Here is a 16,136-nt window from a genome sequence, read left to right on the forward strand (position 1 = left end):
TTTAAGAGCGGAATTCACCCATAGGCTATAATTCCGCTATTTCTATTACTTTACCCTTTATTTATCTATATTTTCTAGCATCCTACAGTGCAAAATATTTCCTCTATTAGAGGTGGCAATAGTCTTCGCATTCCTGCCCTTTTTCGGGCTAACCCTATCAGCGGTAATTTCCCTTCCTGCAAAATTTGCGCTTAGCCTCACTTTTTCCCCATATACAGCTCTGGAAAAAAATAAAGAGATCACTGCAAAATATTCAGTTTTTGTCTGATTTTTCTCTTTATTGGTATATTTTTGAGTAAAATGTAAGTTGTTCTTTTATTCAGGTGTATTCAAAACCACATGCTTGCTTAAGTTTGGAGATCATGCTCGCTTTTGCATCATCGCTTGCACTGTTTTGCCAAGCATCTTGGCATAGAATTTTCTGAAATACATCCTTATCTTCAATATATTTGAAAACCACCATAACTTCATTGAGAGTGTCTTCCAATTCTGCCTCTTCTGGGTTCTTAGAGCTCTTCTTCGGTAGTGAATCACAATGACGGGCAAGCAGCTCTGGAGATTTGCTGGAAGACTGGGCCATTTTTGTCACCGCGTTGTTATTTATAAATTGGCCACAAGCCTTATCTAGTGCCACCACAAATCCAGCATCATTGATAAAAGCAGACATAACTAGTGCATTATATTTCTTATGGACATCCAAAACTGTCTGTACATACATTTTTGGATCATTTTGTGCTGCTTCCCCACATTTCTCTATGGCCGCAAGTCCCTGATTATGGATATGTGTTGCTAGAAGCTTTTTCAGTTCTCCCAAGCCATCTTGAATTCTTGATACAAGATTGTACATTCGCCCCAAATCTTCATTATTATCTGCATCTAGTAAATTCTGGAACTCTGTGTGGAAGATCTCCAGATGTTTCTCAATCAGAACTTGTTCACATTTTTGCGCTAGCTCATCTTGTCTGCTCTCGTGAAGGTACACCTGTACCCGCCTCTGCTCCTCCAGAAGCCGGGCCTCAGCCTTCTTCATGTATTCTGTGACTGGGTTCTGCTGTAGAAACTCTGTGCTCTCCCTTGGGTAGAACCTCTCTGTGTTGTCCAAAAACTGGGACTCAAAAGACTCTTTGTACACGGTCAACGTTGGGCCTTTGGCAAACGCATCATCTTTATTCAAGCCCAGCTCAACATAAGACTGTACAACTCCACTCATGAGCCTGGTGTTGATCGTTTCTCCATTGTGTTCCTTTTCAGTTAGTTTCAGTACTACATTTGTCACCTGTTTATTCAAGGGCCGGTAAAGGCAATCTCTCCAGGTGACTAAGGCAAGCGAGTAAATTTTATATATTCCTTTCCGTCCTTCATCGCATTCACGTCGAACCCAGTTGAGATATGCACAGATCCCATTCAAAACTTTGCTAGAAAACTGGTAATCTTCCCATTGCTGTGTGTAAAACTTAAATCTTGACCATCCTTTAAGAGGTTTGTCAAATAACTTTTCAAAAACTACCACAATAAATGATGCCGCGCTTGGGGTTCGGTGTCACTGTATACATACAACCACTTTCAAATGCTCTCCAGAAAACTTCATTCCATGTGGGTGTAACAGTAATAGATATGCACCGCAGATATAGCCTTAAACTGCATTAAACCACACCCCTGGATGCTTTCTCCAGTCTTCTGGATGATAAAAATGATCAGCGCTTACCCTTGATTGCCGTGAACAGTGCGTCCTTTGTCAGGGTCACAGAAGGTTAGTCCGGCCGGTCCACGCTGAACATATGGGGGTTTGTATAATGCTGGCGGCTTGTTAGTGAAGGAGCGGGGAGCACGCCACAGCTGTGCAATACCACGGGAGCCTCGGCCTACGGCGTCCCTGGTTACAGCTGGAGGAAAATGGCTGCCGGTACCTGCTCGCGCTTGCCTGAATGTGACATCACACAGCTACGGAACGGCGCTAGGCTCAATAGAGGAGGGAAACCAATGCGTTTTGAAGTAAACGACCTTCTTCATCAGGGTTAGTGACTGTCACTCCATCTCCTCCCTATATACTCTATGTCGGCGCTATCAACCCCGCCCTTAATTCACCATGTTCAACCCTAATGTTTAATATACATGCTTCCATGAGTGCTATTGCGGTCCTCAGTCTCCCGTTCTTTGTTGGTTTCCCTCCTCTATAGTGCCGCTCCGTACCTGTGTGACGTCACATTCAGGCAAGCGCGAGCAGGTACCGGAAGCCATTTTCCTCCAGCTGTAACCAGGGACGCCTTCGGCCGAGGCTCCCGTGGTATTGCACAGCTGTGGCGCGCTCCCCGCTCCTTCACTAACAAGCCGCTAGGATTATGCAAACCCCCATATGTTCAGCGTGGACCGGCCGGACTAACCTTCTGTGACCCTGACAAACGACGCACTGTTCGGGGCAATCCAGGGTAAGCGCTGATCATTTTTATCATCCAGAAGGCTGGAGAAAGCATCCAGGGGTGTGGTTTAATGCAGTTTAAGGCTATATCTGCGGTGCATATCTATTACTGTTACACCCACATGGAATGAGGTTTTCTGGAGAGCATTTGAAAGTGGGTGTATGTATACACTGACAACCGAACCTCAAGCGCGGCATCATTTATTGTGGTAGTTATTTTACGTATTTACAGGATAGGCACATGTCCTGCTTCTGATCTCAGCAGCTAGGGGCGGTTATTATCCTTCATCTTTTTCATTTATATTAACCTCCTCCCCTTCTTTACCGACAAACCTTGTGGTGAGCGCCAGTGTAATCTAGTGTTAACTTTTCAAAAAGTCTTTTTGCCTTTCGTAAAGTTCTTGAACACAAACTGGGCTCCTCTTGGGGTCTGGCCTTTTTTGGATTTTGATGGTGGTACTCCGGCATCACGTGCCTGGTGAGACTGGTATACACTGGTAGAGTAGTTATAAACATGAGTGTACAGTTCCATGTATCTAGATTATGCCATACTCTGTGGAGTGTAAACTTGTTGGATCCCGGCCCGCAGGTCATCCCAGATCTGGTCCAAACCAATCTGTTTAAGTTCATGAGGATATTGGCTTCTGTTAGATGACATTTTCCTATTGTGTCTCTCGTGTCCAGTTTAAAGTCTTTTAGTGCAAAAACTTCTCAAAGTGAACTACTGAATCCTCCATAAGATGATGGCACATTCCAAACTATGCAGGCGATAACTTGGGGTAACAATTGGTTTGTCTGATTTTTCTCTTTACAGGTATATTTTTTAGTAAAATGTAAATTGTTCTTCTATTCTATAAACTTCTGACAACATGTCTCCAAATTTCCAAGCAATAATTTTGTATTTTTTTTCTGACAAACAAAAATTGTCAAAATTAAAAAACAAAACAAAACAGTGCTTTCAGACCTCAAATAATGCAAAGAAAACAAGTTTATAATAATTTAGAAACAACAATACTAATGTTTTAACTCAGGAAGAGTTCAGAAATCAATATTTTGTGGAATAACCATGATTTTTAATCACAGCTTTCATGTGTCTTGGCATGCTTTCCACCAGTCTATCACACTGCTTCTGGCGCAAAAATGTAAGCAGTTCTTCTTTGTTTGATGGCTTGTGACTATCCATCATCCTCTTGATTACATTCCAGAGGTTTTCAATGGGGTTCAGGTCTGGAGATTGGGCTGCCCATGACAGGGTTTTGATGTGGTGGTCTCTTAATTTTTGCCAGAGCTGTATGATAGATTTATAAGTCATTGCTATTGGGATTAACGGGCTACCATACCAACACCATTAAAGGGGAGGACTCCTGTCCACATTATTAATTAAGGAATATTAAGAACATAAAGGAAACCAGAGCAAATCACCATTAACAAGCATTGGCAGTTATAATGATGGGCACTGATTGACCACCATGTAATACTTTGTTTCACCTGTAGTGGCCGCTGTAGGGGAAATGCATGGCTGGCTATCCACAAAATCCATGTTGGTAGCACCATCAACTGATCGTCACATCTGTTCCCATATATAAGGTAGTTATCTATGTTAGGGCCACCCCTGGAACAACGTAAGGGTCGCATTGTTATAACAGGAAGAATAGTTCCGCACGCTGCATTATCCTTCCCAGGATATATGATGGAATCTACAAAGGAAGCTCCCGATCCGACACATGTGAAAATATCCTGAATCCATTGCGACCCGTTATGTCTCGAACAGTTGACTCAAATGTTTGATGTACTTGCCATCAGCACTCATTTTACCGGGATTGTCCCATGATCGGAGATGAGAAAGAAGTGTGACTTATAAAGTTAGAATTCTGCTCAAAAGTGGGCGTTTGAAGCTTTGACTGCTTTTTGGGATGTTCCTGTGGAGTTGCAGAGCAGGACTTAAATGTCCATTTTTTATCTCTAAAAAGTAACAACATTTTTATTAATTTTTTTAATATAATTTTGTGTCCAGCATGGAAAGATATGAAACTTTGCAAAATCGCTCTATTAGGGGATTTGTCCTCATTCCTGGATAAAAACAAACAAACATTGCCTATAAGTGGCTTCCAAACCGAAGCTTTACCACAATCTATTTGCCTGCCTTCAGCTGCATTGATATAAGAATGTGCTAATTTGGAGAACAGATGATGGCAGTGACAGGCTCAGCTCAGCGCCTGGGTCTTACTAACTCAGGGGAGAAGCTGCTGCAGGAGATTGTTCTCATAAGAAGAACACTCAAAGGCAGAGACAGGTACTCATCCATCACTGCAATCATCTGTACTCCGAATGAGTACATTCTGATATCAATGCAGCTGAAGGCAGGCAGATAGATTGCAGAAAAGCAGAGATTTGAAATCTACTTATAGGCAATGTTTTCTCTTTTTTTCAGGAATGAAGACAAACCTCCTAATCAAGTGATTTGCATAGTTTAATAACTTTCTATTACTTTCTAAAAATGATCAATGTAAATCACAACTAATATCCCATGGAGGTCTGGAGTTGGAATGATGCTCAAAATCAAAGTGGAAAATCAAATTGCAGGCTGATCCAACTTCAGTGGAAATGCCTCAAGACAAGGAAATGATGCTCAGTAGTGTGTGTGGCCTCCACGTGCCTGTATGACCTCCCTACAACGCATGGGAATGCTCCTGATGAGGCGGCGGATGGTCTCCTGAGGGATCTCTTCCCAGACCTGGACTAAACTATCCGCCAAGTCCTGGACAGTCTGTGGTGCAATGTGACGTTGGTGAATGGAGCAAGACATGATGTCCCAGATGTGTTCAATCGGATTCAGGTCTGGGGCACAGGCGGGTCAGTCCATAGCTTCAATGCCTTCATCTTGCAGGAACTGCTGACACACTCCAGCCACATGAGGTCTGGCATTGTCATGCATTAGGAGGAACCCAGGGCCAACCACACCAGCATATGGTCTCACAAGGGGTCTGAGGATCTCATCTCGGTACCTAGGCAGTCAGGCTACCTCTGGTGAGCACATGGAGGGCTGGGTGACCCTCCAAAGAAATGCCACCCCACACCATTACTGACCCACTGCCAAACCGATCATGCTGAAGGATGTTGCAGTCAGCAGATCGCTCTCCATGGCGTCTCCAGACTCTGTCATGTCTGTCACATGTGCTCAGTGTGAACCTGCTTTCATCTGTGAAGAGCACAGTGCGCCAGTGGCGAATCTGCTAATCTTGGTGTTTTCTGACAAATTCCAAGCATCCTGCACGGTGTTGGGCTGTGAGCACAACCCCCATCTGTGGACGTCGGGCACTCAGACCATCCTCATGGAGTTTCTAACCGTTTGTGCAGACACATACACATTTGTGGCCTGCTGGAGGTCATTTTGCAGGGCTCTGGCAGTGCTCCTCCTGTTCCTCCTTGCACAAAGGCTAAGGTAGCGGTCCTGCTGCTGGATTGTTGCCCTCCTACGGCCCACTCCACATCTCTTGGTGTACTGGCCTGTCTCCTGGTAGGGCCTCCAGCCTCGGAACACTACGCTGAAAGACACAGCAAACTTTCTTGCCACAGCTCGCATTGATGTGCCATCTTGGATGAGCTGCACTACCTGATCCACCTGTGTGGGTTGTAGAGTCCGTCTCCTGCTACCATGAGTGTGAAAGCACAACCAACATTCAAAAGTGACCAAAACATCAGCTAGAAAGCATTGGTACTGAGATGTGGTCTGTGGCCCCCACCTGCAGAACCGCTCCTTTTTTGAGTGTGTCTTGATAATTGCCAATAATTTCCATCTGTTGTCTATTCCATTTGAACAACAGCATGTGAAATTTGAGTTCACAGAAGTTTGATTTACTTGGAGTTATATTCTGTTGTTTAAGCGTTCCCTTCATTTTTTTGAGCAATGTATGTATATATACAGGGGTTGGACAAAATAATGGAAACACCTGGAAACATCAACAAAAGTTAGTTTAATATGGTGTAGGTCCACCTTTTGCAGCGATTACAGCCTCAATTCTCCAAGGTATGGATTCATACAAGGTGTGAATTGTTTCCAAAGGAATTTTAGCCCATTCTGCAGTTAAAACACCCTCCAGTTATTTGAGCGACGATGGCGGCGGAAATCGACGTCTAACTTGAATCTCTAAAATCAACCATAAATGCTCAATAATGTTGAGGTCTGGGGATTGTGGGGGCCAGATGAGATGCTCAACTTCATTAGAATGTTCCTCGTGCCATGCTTTAACAATTCTAGGTGTATGAATTGGTGCATTGTCATCCTGAAAGATGGCGTTCCCCTCCGGGAACAGTGCTTGAACCATTGGATGCACTTGGTCGCCCAAAATGCCTAAATGATCTCGGCTGTTAATTTTTCCATGAAGGGATATCATTGGCCCGGCGGATCTCCACGAAATAACACCCCAGATCATCCAGAACCTCCGCCATGATTTATGGTTGGGAGAAGGCAGTCTGGATGGAATGCTTCTTTCGGCTGTCTCCAAACGTACACTCGGCCGGAGGTCGGAAATAGGGTAAACGATGATTCGTCTGAGAATATCACATTTCCACTGCTCAAGGACCAATTCTGGAGGTTTCTACACCATTCTAAACGCTTGGAAACATTTGTCATTGAGAGCAGCGGTTTTCTAATTGCAGCTCTTCCGTGGAATCCAGATTTGCGCAGCTCCCGACGAACTGTTTTCGAGGAAACTGGGTTCTGTAGGTGTTCATTGAGCTCAGCAGTGATTTTCGGAGCCGTGGTCTTGCAATCCTCTCTCACAATTTGCTTTAGAGTCCGACGGTTTCTCTCAGTCAACTTCGACTTTCAGCCAGACCTCTGCTTTGCTGCGGACATTATTCCTTCTCTTTCAAACACAGTCATTACTTTGGAGACTGTACCTCTTGACACACCAAGCATTTCTGTTACACTAGCGCCTGCCATACGAGCACCAACAATTTGGCCTCTTTGAAAATCCGAGAGGTCTGTTATTAGTATCAGGTTCTCATCAATGTTCTTACAATTATGCTGAACAAACAGTTAATTTACATACACATATCACATAACACAAATAATCAACTACAAAACATTACCATATGTCACGGTTTGCATGCTTATCACATGTTCGAAGATTATGATGCCAAAACGTTAGGTGTTTCCATTATTTTGTCCAACCCCTGTATATATATATATATATATATATATATATATATATATATATATATTGTAGGGATTTCACTCACTCAGGTGCAACGGCTGACACTTAGGAGGCACGTTCCTTTAAAGTTCACAGGGTTTATTACGTCATAAACCACATGGAAAAATAACAGCAAACAAATAGCCTTTAGTTCAGGAAAAGAAAAACAAAGTGTCCAGTCCACCAGGCTCAGTCCTGTAGGCTTAACACACTCAGGAGGGTTTCACCTCCACACATATCTCCTGTGTTAAGCATTAGCCTGTCTAATATAGAGCTAACCACACCCAGTAACCCATCACATGATTAGCCATGTGGTCTGACATCACCACAGGTCCTGGAACACACATATATACATGGTTATATACAACAAAGAAATACTCCGGACTACATTACAGCAACAAGGCACTTATATGGCACATACCTCCCGTCGACTACACACCCTTTAGCCATGCTACATACCTCCCCCCTCTGCCTAAAGCCGTGGGGCTTGGCACTTTTCCCCACTAAACAAGGGATTCTTGATAGGGCATCCGCATTGCCGTGCAGCTTTCCAGCCCTATGTTCCACATGGAAACTGAAGTCCTGCAGGGCTAAGAACCAACGGGTGACCCTAGCATTTCTACCCTTTGTTTCCCTCATCCATCTTAGTGGGGCATGGTCAGATATCAGTCTGAATTTACGACCCAGCAGATAGTACCGTAACGTGTCCACCGCCCACTTTATGGCCAAACACTCTTTTTCCACGACTGAGTAGTTCTTCTCAGATGAGGACAGCTTTCTACTCAGATAGAGAACAGGATGCTCCTCCCCATGTAGCTCTTGGGAAAGGACTGCTCCTACCCCAACATCTGAGGCATCTGTCTGAAGAATAAATTCTTTATTAAAGTCTGGGGCCATCAGAACGGGCTGCTTACATAGAGCCCCTTTCAACTCTTGGAAGGCTGACTCTGTCTCTTCGGACCATTTAACCATCACCGATTTTGTCCCCTTTAGCAGATCAGTCAGAGGCGCAGCCAGTGTGGCGAAGTTTGGGATGAACCTCCTGTAATATCCCACGATTCCCAGAAAGGCTTTAACTTGCTTTTTGGAGAGTGGTTTCGGCCATATTTGGATTGCCTCCACTTTCCTGATTTGGGGTTTTATTTCTCCACGACCCACTATATAGCCTAGGTATTTAGCTTCTTCCTTACCCAAGGCACACTTCTTCAGGTTTATTGTAAACCCCGAATCTCTTAGAGCATCAAACACCGCTTGGACTTTCTCCAGATGACTCTCCCAGTCCGGGCTAAAGATGACTATATCATCTAGGTACGCAGCAGCGTAGGCCTTATGGGGTGCAAGGACTCTATCCATAGCCCTCTGGAAGGTCACCGGAGCTCCCTGTAGGCCAAACGGCATCCGGACATACTGGAAGCATCCATCAGGTGTCGAAAAGGCCGTCTTCTCCTTGGCTTCCTGTGCCATGGGGATCTGCCAATACCCCTTTGTCAAATCCAAGGTGGATATATATCTGGCGTGCCCAAGCCTTTCGATGAGCTCATCAACACGGGGCATGGGATAAGCATCAAACTTGGAGACCTCATTCAACTTCCGATAAGTCGTTGCAAAACCTCCACTCTCCATCAGGATTTGGGACCAGGACAATTGGGCTCGACCAACCGCTCTTGGATTCCTCAATGACTCCAAGCTTCAACATACGCTCCACTTCCTTGGAGATAACTTCTCGACGAGCCTCAGGAATACGATAGGGCTTCACGTTCACCCGCACATGTGGCTCTGTTAGGACCTCGTGCTCTATGACCTTCGTGTGTCCCGGCAACTCTGAAAACAGGTCCCTGTTGTATTTGCTGCATCAACAGCTTGTTGGTCTCTTGCTGGTTCTGTTGCAACTGCTGCATAAACAGCCTGTTAGCCTCTTGCTGCTGTGACTGGGACTGCCTGTTGGTCTCTTGCTGCTGTGACTGCAACTGGACCAAGTGTTTCAGCAGTTCCTCCATTTTCTCCGGCTGGCTTACAACAGACTTGACCCAGGACATTCAATAACAGACTTTTCGTCTCCGCTGGGAACGCTGCCCGCACGTCTACCACCAATTGTAGGGATTTCACTCACTCAGGTGCGACGGCTGACACTCAGGAGGCACGTTCCTTTAAAGTTCACAGGGTTTATTACGTCATAAACCACATGGAAAAATAACAGCAAACAAATAGCCTTTAGTTCAGGAAAAGAAAAACAAAGTGTCCAGTCCACCAGGCTCAGTCCTGTGGGCTTAACACACTCAGGAGGGTTTCACCTCCACACATATCCACTGTGTTAAGCATTAGCCTATCTAATATAGAGCTAACCACACCCAGTAACCCATCACATGATTAGCCATGTGGTCTGACATCACCACAGGTCCTGGAACACACATATATACATGGCTATATACAACAAAGAAATAGTCCGGGCTACATTACAGCAACAAGGCACTTATATGGCACATACCTCCCGTCGACTACACACCCTTTAGCCATGCTACTATATATATATATATATATATATATATATATATATATATATATATATATATCCTGTAATTAGAATGGTGTATAATTACAAACTTAGTTAATCTGAGGCCTGGACCAATAAGTCTCAGTACAACTCAGCTTATTAATGTGCTGTGTTGAATAATATGGAAACCATAAACTTTTTTGTTTTGCTGAACTCAATGAATCAACCTCTGCTGCATAGCCAAAAGAAGACAGCAGAGTTTGCCTCCACATTGACAAAATCATAAAATCCCTAAGTAAATGCATGCCAGTTATTGGATGTAGCACTGATATAATTCCTGCCTGCCCTTTCCGGTGATGGCCCACATTTCTTAGAAGAGAGATCTATGCTGTCCAGGGGTGTAGCTGGGGCCGGCCATGTGCTCTGGGTGCTGGTCTATCTACAACCCTGATGTTGTTCACTGGCTACTGTTTGTAGGAGTGGGCAGTAATGATGCCAGTCTGCTGCAGCTAAAGCCATTAGCTGCACAGCTCTGAATGTTTATGGCCCGCTCTCAGGTAATTTTAGGTAAAGTAATTTTTCACACAGCTATTGCTATAAAAAATAAATGTTGCTGTCTTCTTATATGACGCTTCAAGGCAAAGCATTCATTCCTAATAACTAATGACGTTCCGGAGGTTGTATAGGACGTCTTCTGTTCTATCATCTCATCTGCACAACATGCAATGACAACTCCTTTTTAGTTCCAAAGAATATAACAAAAAAACCTGTATTTTCATCAGTCACCTGCTTTGATCACAATTCTGGGTCACATTAAATTATTCACAAGCTCCAGGAAAATAATTGTACAGATCAGACCTCAATAGCGCTGTCATATCAGATCAGCTGTCGTCTTATGCAATAGCGGGGTTTAGGTTTTAAGCAAGATTCTGCTCTGTGAAAAATTAGGATTAAGGTTGGATTACTTTATGAGTACCGCAAAGGGGGCTAATGCTTTCAAGGCTCCTTAATATGGGTTCTTCTACCACCCCCTCTTAATTAAGAGCAGAGAACAAGTCCATGGTGCATCAACGTTGCAGACTTGTTAGCCCAGGACATGGGTGGCAAAAGAACAAATAAATCAATGTTGGAACAAATCAAGCCAGACATGTCACTCGAAGCAAGGATCACAAAGCTACGACTTCCCTTCTTTGGACACATCATACGAAGCGAGAACTCACTGGAGAAGGACATAACAAGATGATCAGAAGCCACATGATGGCTTGATACTATCAAGATAACGGCGGAGAAGACCTGGTGGACCTATCTAGGCTTGCACAAGATCGATTTTCCTACAGATCATCCATCCATTGTGTCGCCGTGGCTGAAGATCAAGCCGAAGGATGTTTAAAATAAACAAGCGTGTGGCACTGTGTATAGGCACTGTTGTACTGGTATTTTATGGGCACTACGTGGTTAAATGGTGCTGTCATTTGTTGTGTCTTTTTTTTATGAAAATATGTATATATATTGTAGTAACGCCAGGTCGGATAGGGTTAAATCCTAGCTCTGCAGGCTTTGATTAGTGCACTTGGCTAGCTCTGCATATAAACAGGCTAGGTGTTCATATAAGTCAGTCTGCTGGGGAAGCTGAACAGGCTGGATGTGTCTTGGAGCTCAAAAGTCTGCACAGGCCATGTGCACCAAACCACAAGTATCAATGGCTCCTATGGAAAATAGTTGTTTTGTTTGACCGGGATGGTACTAGCGCAACGGTGCCTGAAGCAGTCAGGGTCTATTATTATTTAGTTAGCGCTTGGACAAGGCTAGGGATTTATGTTTATGAGTTTGTTTTGGTGCGGTGAAACCTGTGGAAAGTACCGTATTTTTCAGATTGTAAGATGCACTTTTATTATCTCCAAAATTAGAGGGAAAGTGTGGGTGCGTCTTCTAACTCGAACACTGTTCTTACCGAGGGGTCAATGCTGCGGGCCTGGAGCTGGGGGGTGTTGCGGTGGTGGTTCAGTGGTCCTGCGGTGGTGGTTCTGTGGATTGCGGCAGTGGTTCTGCGGTGGTGGTACGGAAGCGAGTTTTGGCCCTGCGGTGGCCGCATATGGCGGCCGCCATTCATCTTCCGGGGTCCTGCATCCGGCTTCTCACTCGGCGCAGGCGCAGATGGAGGAAAGCTGAGATCTCCACGGATGCGGCGCAGGCGCAGGTGGAACTCTCGGCTGACTCAGCTCTCAATCTGCGCATGTGCTGCATCCGGCAAACAGGGTCCAGACGGAGCCCTAAAGCACAGGAAAAGTCACCTCCAATATGTTAAAAATCATAGAAAAATGCTACAGAAGTTTTGGGATTCTGTTCTGCGAAGCTAGTGATGGACGATGCATCACAGCGGCAGCAAGTCACAACAGCCAGAGAGGCTCTACTAAATACTAAAGTTGCTTACAATGAATGGGTTAATTGGTAAAAACCTCTTGTTATATTAGTCGAGTTGAGATACTTGCTTAGTTCTTATTTGATTGCTTTATTGCAAACAGCAGAAAGTTTGCATATTTTAATAATAAACCTAATTTGTAATGGAAAAGGAATCATTTTGATTGTAACGGTAAATATAGTCGTGTTGATTGGACAAGGTATGGATTGACAGTGCCTTCATAATTTAATAGTGCTCATATTATACAATTTTTCCCTTGCAACACCCTAGTCGAACAGTTGAAATGTGGGTCTTGACTGCTGGGACCCCCCTTTCTTTAAAGCTATTAAATGCCAAAGTGAATTGCCGAGACCCTTTGTGAAATCACCATTATTAAGGAACTACAAGCGATGTCACGTTACCATTTATCTTGTGCATTATTCTGTAAATGCCAAGTTCACATTCATGAAAGATTAGCGGAAATATCAGTAAGTGACCAGTTATTACTTCTCTGCTTCTTGTAGTCATTACTCCATAGATCAGTAGTGTCTGCTGCCAACATTGTCATTTTGCAAACTTCTGCAGCTTCCAGACTTGTTCTTGCCAGGACCAGAACAAGCTTCCGTGGCGATATGTACTTTGATGCCTCCTCACATTCCCCAGCAGATCAACGAGATCACTCCATGTGGTTTGCGAATAACAAGGGCCACCCCTGGTCTGTGCATTACAGGGGTGGACAATGTTTACTGCACCTGTTAAAGTCTGCAGTCATTCTATATGAATCCTTCCAGTGCAGGCTGTCAGGAATCTCCGGGCCAGAAGCGTCCGATCATGTGGTTGCAAATATGTGATTTTCATACATCGGGCCACATTCCGACTAGACGTGTTTGGCTCACTCAGTTTACTTGTATTGAGTCAGGGCACGCACGTCTAGTCGGCATGTGACTGCATATATGCAAATCGCATACCTTTGGCCAAGTACCCTTCCACTCCGACATTCGCCAACATCGGAGAATCCTGACAAAATGCACACTGCTTGCTGTGAGGGTTCACAAGTCTGCAGTCAGACAACCCCTTTAAGGCTGGCATTGTACCTATATGCATATGATGCAGGACCCGATGAGAGCAGGCTTATCGTATATACAGTACATAGAACTCAATGCAGCACTGTAGATGTAACCCTGTGTGGACTGTTTTCCATCCAGTCTATATAGATGGACACGGCTAGCCTTTAAAGTATCCAACCAGTGTAGTTGCATCAGACATATCAACTGCCCCAGATTTGTTAACAGATGTCACCAGATAAACTGCATATATTATTAAATAGATCTCTTGGACCTGATGAATCTGGTGTGAAAATGAATGTCACATTGCCTGAATAATCCTTCATAAAAGTTTAAACCCATTCTCACCCCACCTAGCCTCATAGACATTTCCTCAGCATCTCTACTGCCTACTGCAGAATCTCCATCGTCATAGCCTAATTGAAAGCTCCTCGGTGTCCCCCCTCCCTGCTACGGAATCACCAACCTCCTAGCCTGAATGATAGCTCTTCAGTGCCCCTCTTCCCTGCTGCAGAATCTTACCCCCCAGCCTAGTTCAGAGCACCTCAGTGTGCCTCCTCCCTGTTGCTGAATCTCCACCCCTCAACCTAGCTGAGAGGTCCTCAGTGTCCCTCCTCCCTGCTGCTGAATCTCCTCCCCTTAACCTAGCTGAGAGCTCCTCAGTGTCCCTCTTCCCTGTTGCTGAATTTCCTCTCTACTAGCCTGATTGACAGCTCCTCAGCATCCCTCCTTCCTGCTGCCAGAGATCTCTTACTGCTCAGTACAAGCTTCAGCTGTCAGATAAAATGGGTAGGTGGTGAGTGAATACACTTTGACTCATGAACTCTCTTACTCTTTAGCTAGACTCAAAAAATGCTCATCCTAATATCAATATTATAGTCATTTAATATAGATTTTAAAAGTAACCACACCAGCCTCTTCAGGTCTCAGAGATCTATTTAATACTGCACGCAGTTCATACTGTGAAATCTGGTGACAGGTTTGATAAATTTCATTGATCGTTAATCATTTTTGCCCTAAATAGAAAACAAACTTCCCAGTATATTAGATGGGTAATCTGTCTGTAGATATCATCTGTCCATACTGTATGCACTAGTTGGGCATCTGGATTTTGCTCAGGGACCCCATATTTTTACCTACTGTAAGTGGGGAACTGTTCCAAAGAGCCAAGTACAGGGACTAGGTCATCCGTCCAAGGACAGCCCATTGATTTCAATGGGCAAGATAAAGATCTTTTTAGTTTTTTGGGGGCCTTCCCGCAAGAAAACAGGAAGCTGGTCACAACCTTACTGGGAGTGGGACCCCCTATCTGCTCATTTCTATTTCCAAACCAGACAACCCTTTTAAAGCCCTTGTTTCACGACGATCGTGCCTTTCCATATAACCTGGTGGTGCGTATGAAGATCATAGAGGGGAGGGCCCGAATTAGGTTCCCTCCCTATAATCCATAATCAGTGTTGCTGCCTTTGCAATAAATGGACCTTTTCCCTTATCTGGCCAGACATAGTTTCCTTGATTTTCCCTCTTTGTATGCGTGAATTAGTGTTAATTATTTGTTTTTTGGCTCTTTGGATATATTGGAATTCCCCTTTAAGATTTTTTTTTTTAGACAACCTGGATTCCCTTGGGCTTCCACCCAGACAGTGCGACCGAGCGGTAAAGGAAGATGCAGTTCACCTGCTAGGCTGCAAAGAATCTCAAGAAAGTAGAGACTCCCTCCCAATATCGGCTCCGTCAGGCAGGAAACGGCTCAAGTTTGACATTTGCAACAAATGAGCTGTTTTTTGGGTTTTTTTTGTGATCACGGATTGATGATTCATTTTGACGACATTTACTAGTAATATAATCTACCTGGTATTGTCTTGTCTGGGGTAATAAAAAGCTTTTTGTTTCATTTCATAGGCTCCGAAGTTATGACCCAGCACAATCTATTTACTGCCTTTCACTGCAGTGTTATATTTATTACAATTGATTTTCACTTCACTTACCATACAGAAAGCACAAAAACTTTGGTTGCTCCTTCCGCAGAATTAACTCCTTGTTGGGGACTACATTGAGGTAAATCAGCAGTAACTTCTCTCCTATACAGTATTAATTTCCACTGCAAAGTCCTAGTAACAAAGAGATATTAAAGCGTGCCTATCCTTTCACACAAAACCTGTAGAAAAGCATGCATTCCTCACAATAGGAAAAAAATACTGTTCATTCACAGTTTATAGTCTAATATTTCCAGGAAATATCCCTATTCTCAAGCTCTGTATCTATCCGTCCACTTCTTTTCAGTTGGTGGTTCTTTATCAGCATTATGCCAGAACTATAGGAGCTGGAACATCCTTTCCCTCACTGCCATCATGCATTGCATCTACCATTGTCCAGTGGCTTGCCTGCCTTGAACTGAAAGCTTGATTGTTTATTGTACTAATATACAGATTGGAGCATATACAGGAAAATCATGCACATAAAAACCAACAGAATACAATAAAAAGTCATCTTTATTTAGACAAAAATAGGATAAAAGTAGAACATATTGTGTACAAGGTAATGGCAGAGATCGGTAAGAAAGAAGGAA

The 16,136-nt window shown here is 43.9% G+C and overlaps 1 pseudogene; it reads right to left on the bottom strand.

The window, feature by feature from the left end:
- Nucleotides 1-319: 319 nt before the first annotated feature.
- LOC143809054 (cullin-1-like) lies at nucleotides 320-3,074 on the bottom strand (annotated as a pseudogene).
- Nucleotides 3,075-16,136: the final 13,062 nt, after the last annotated feature.

Source organism: Ranitomeya variabilis, chromosome 2 (assembly GCF_051348905.1).
Source record: "Ranitomeya variabilis isolate aRanVar5 chromosome 2, aRanVar5.hap1, whole genome shotgun sequence".
Lineage (NCBI taxonomy): Eukaryota > Metazoa > Chordata > Amphibia > Anura > Dendrobatidae > Ranitomeya > Ranitomeya variabilis.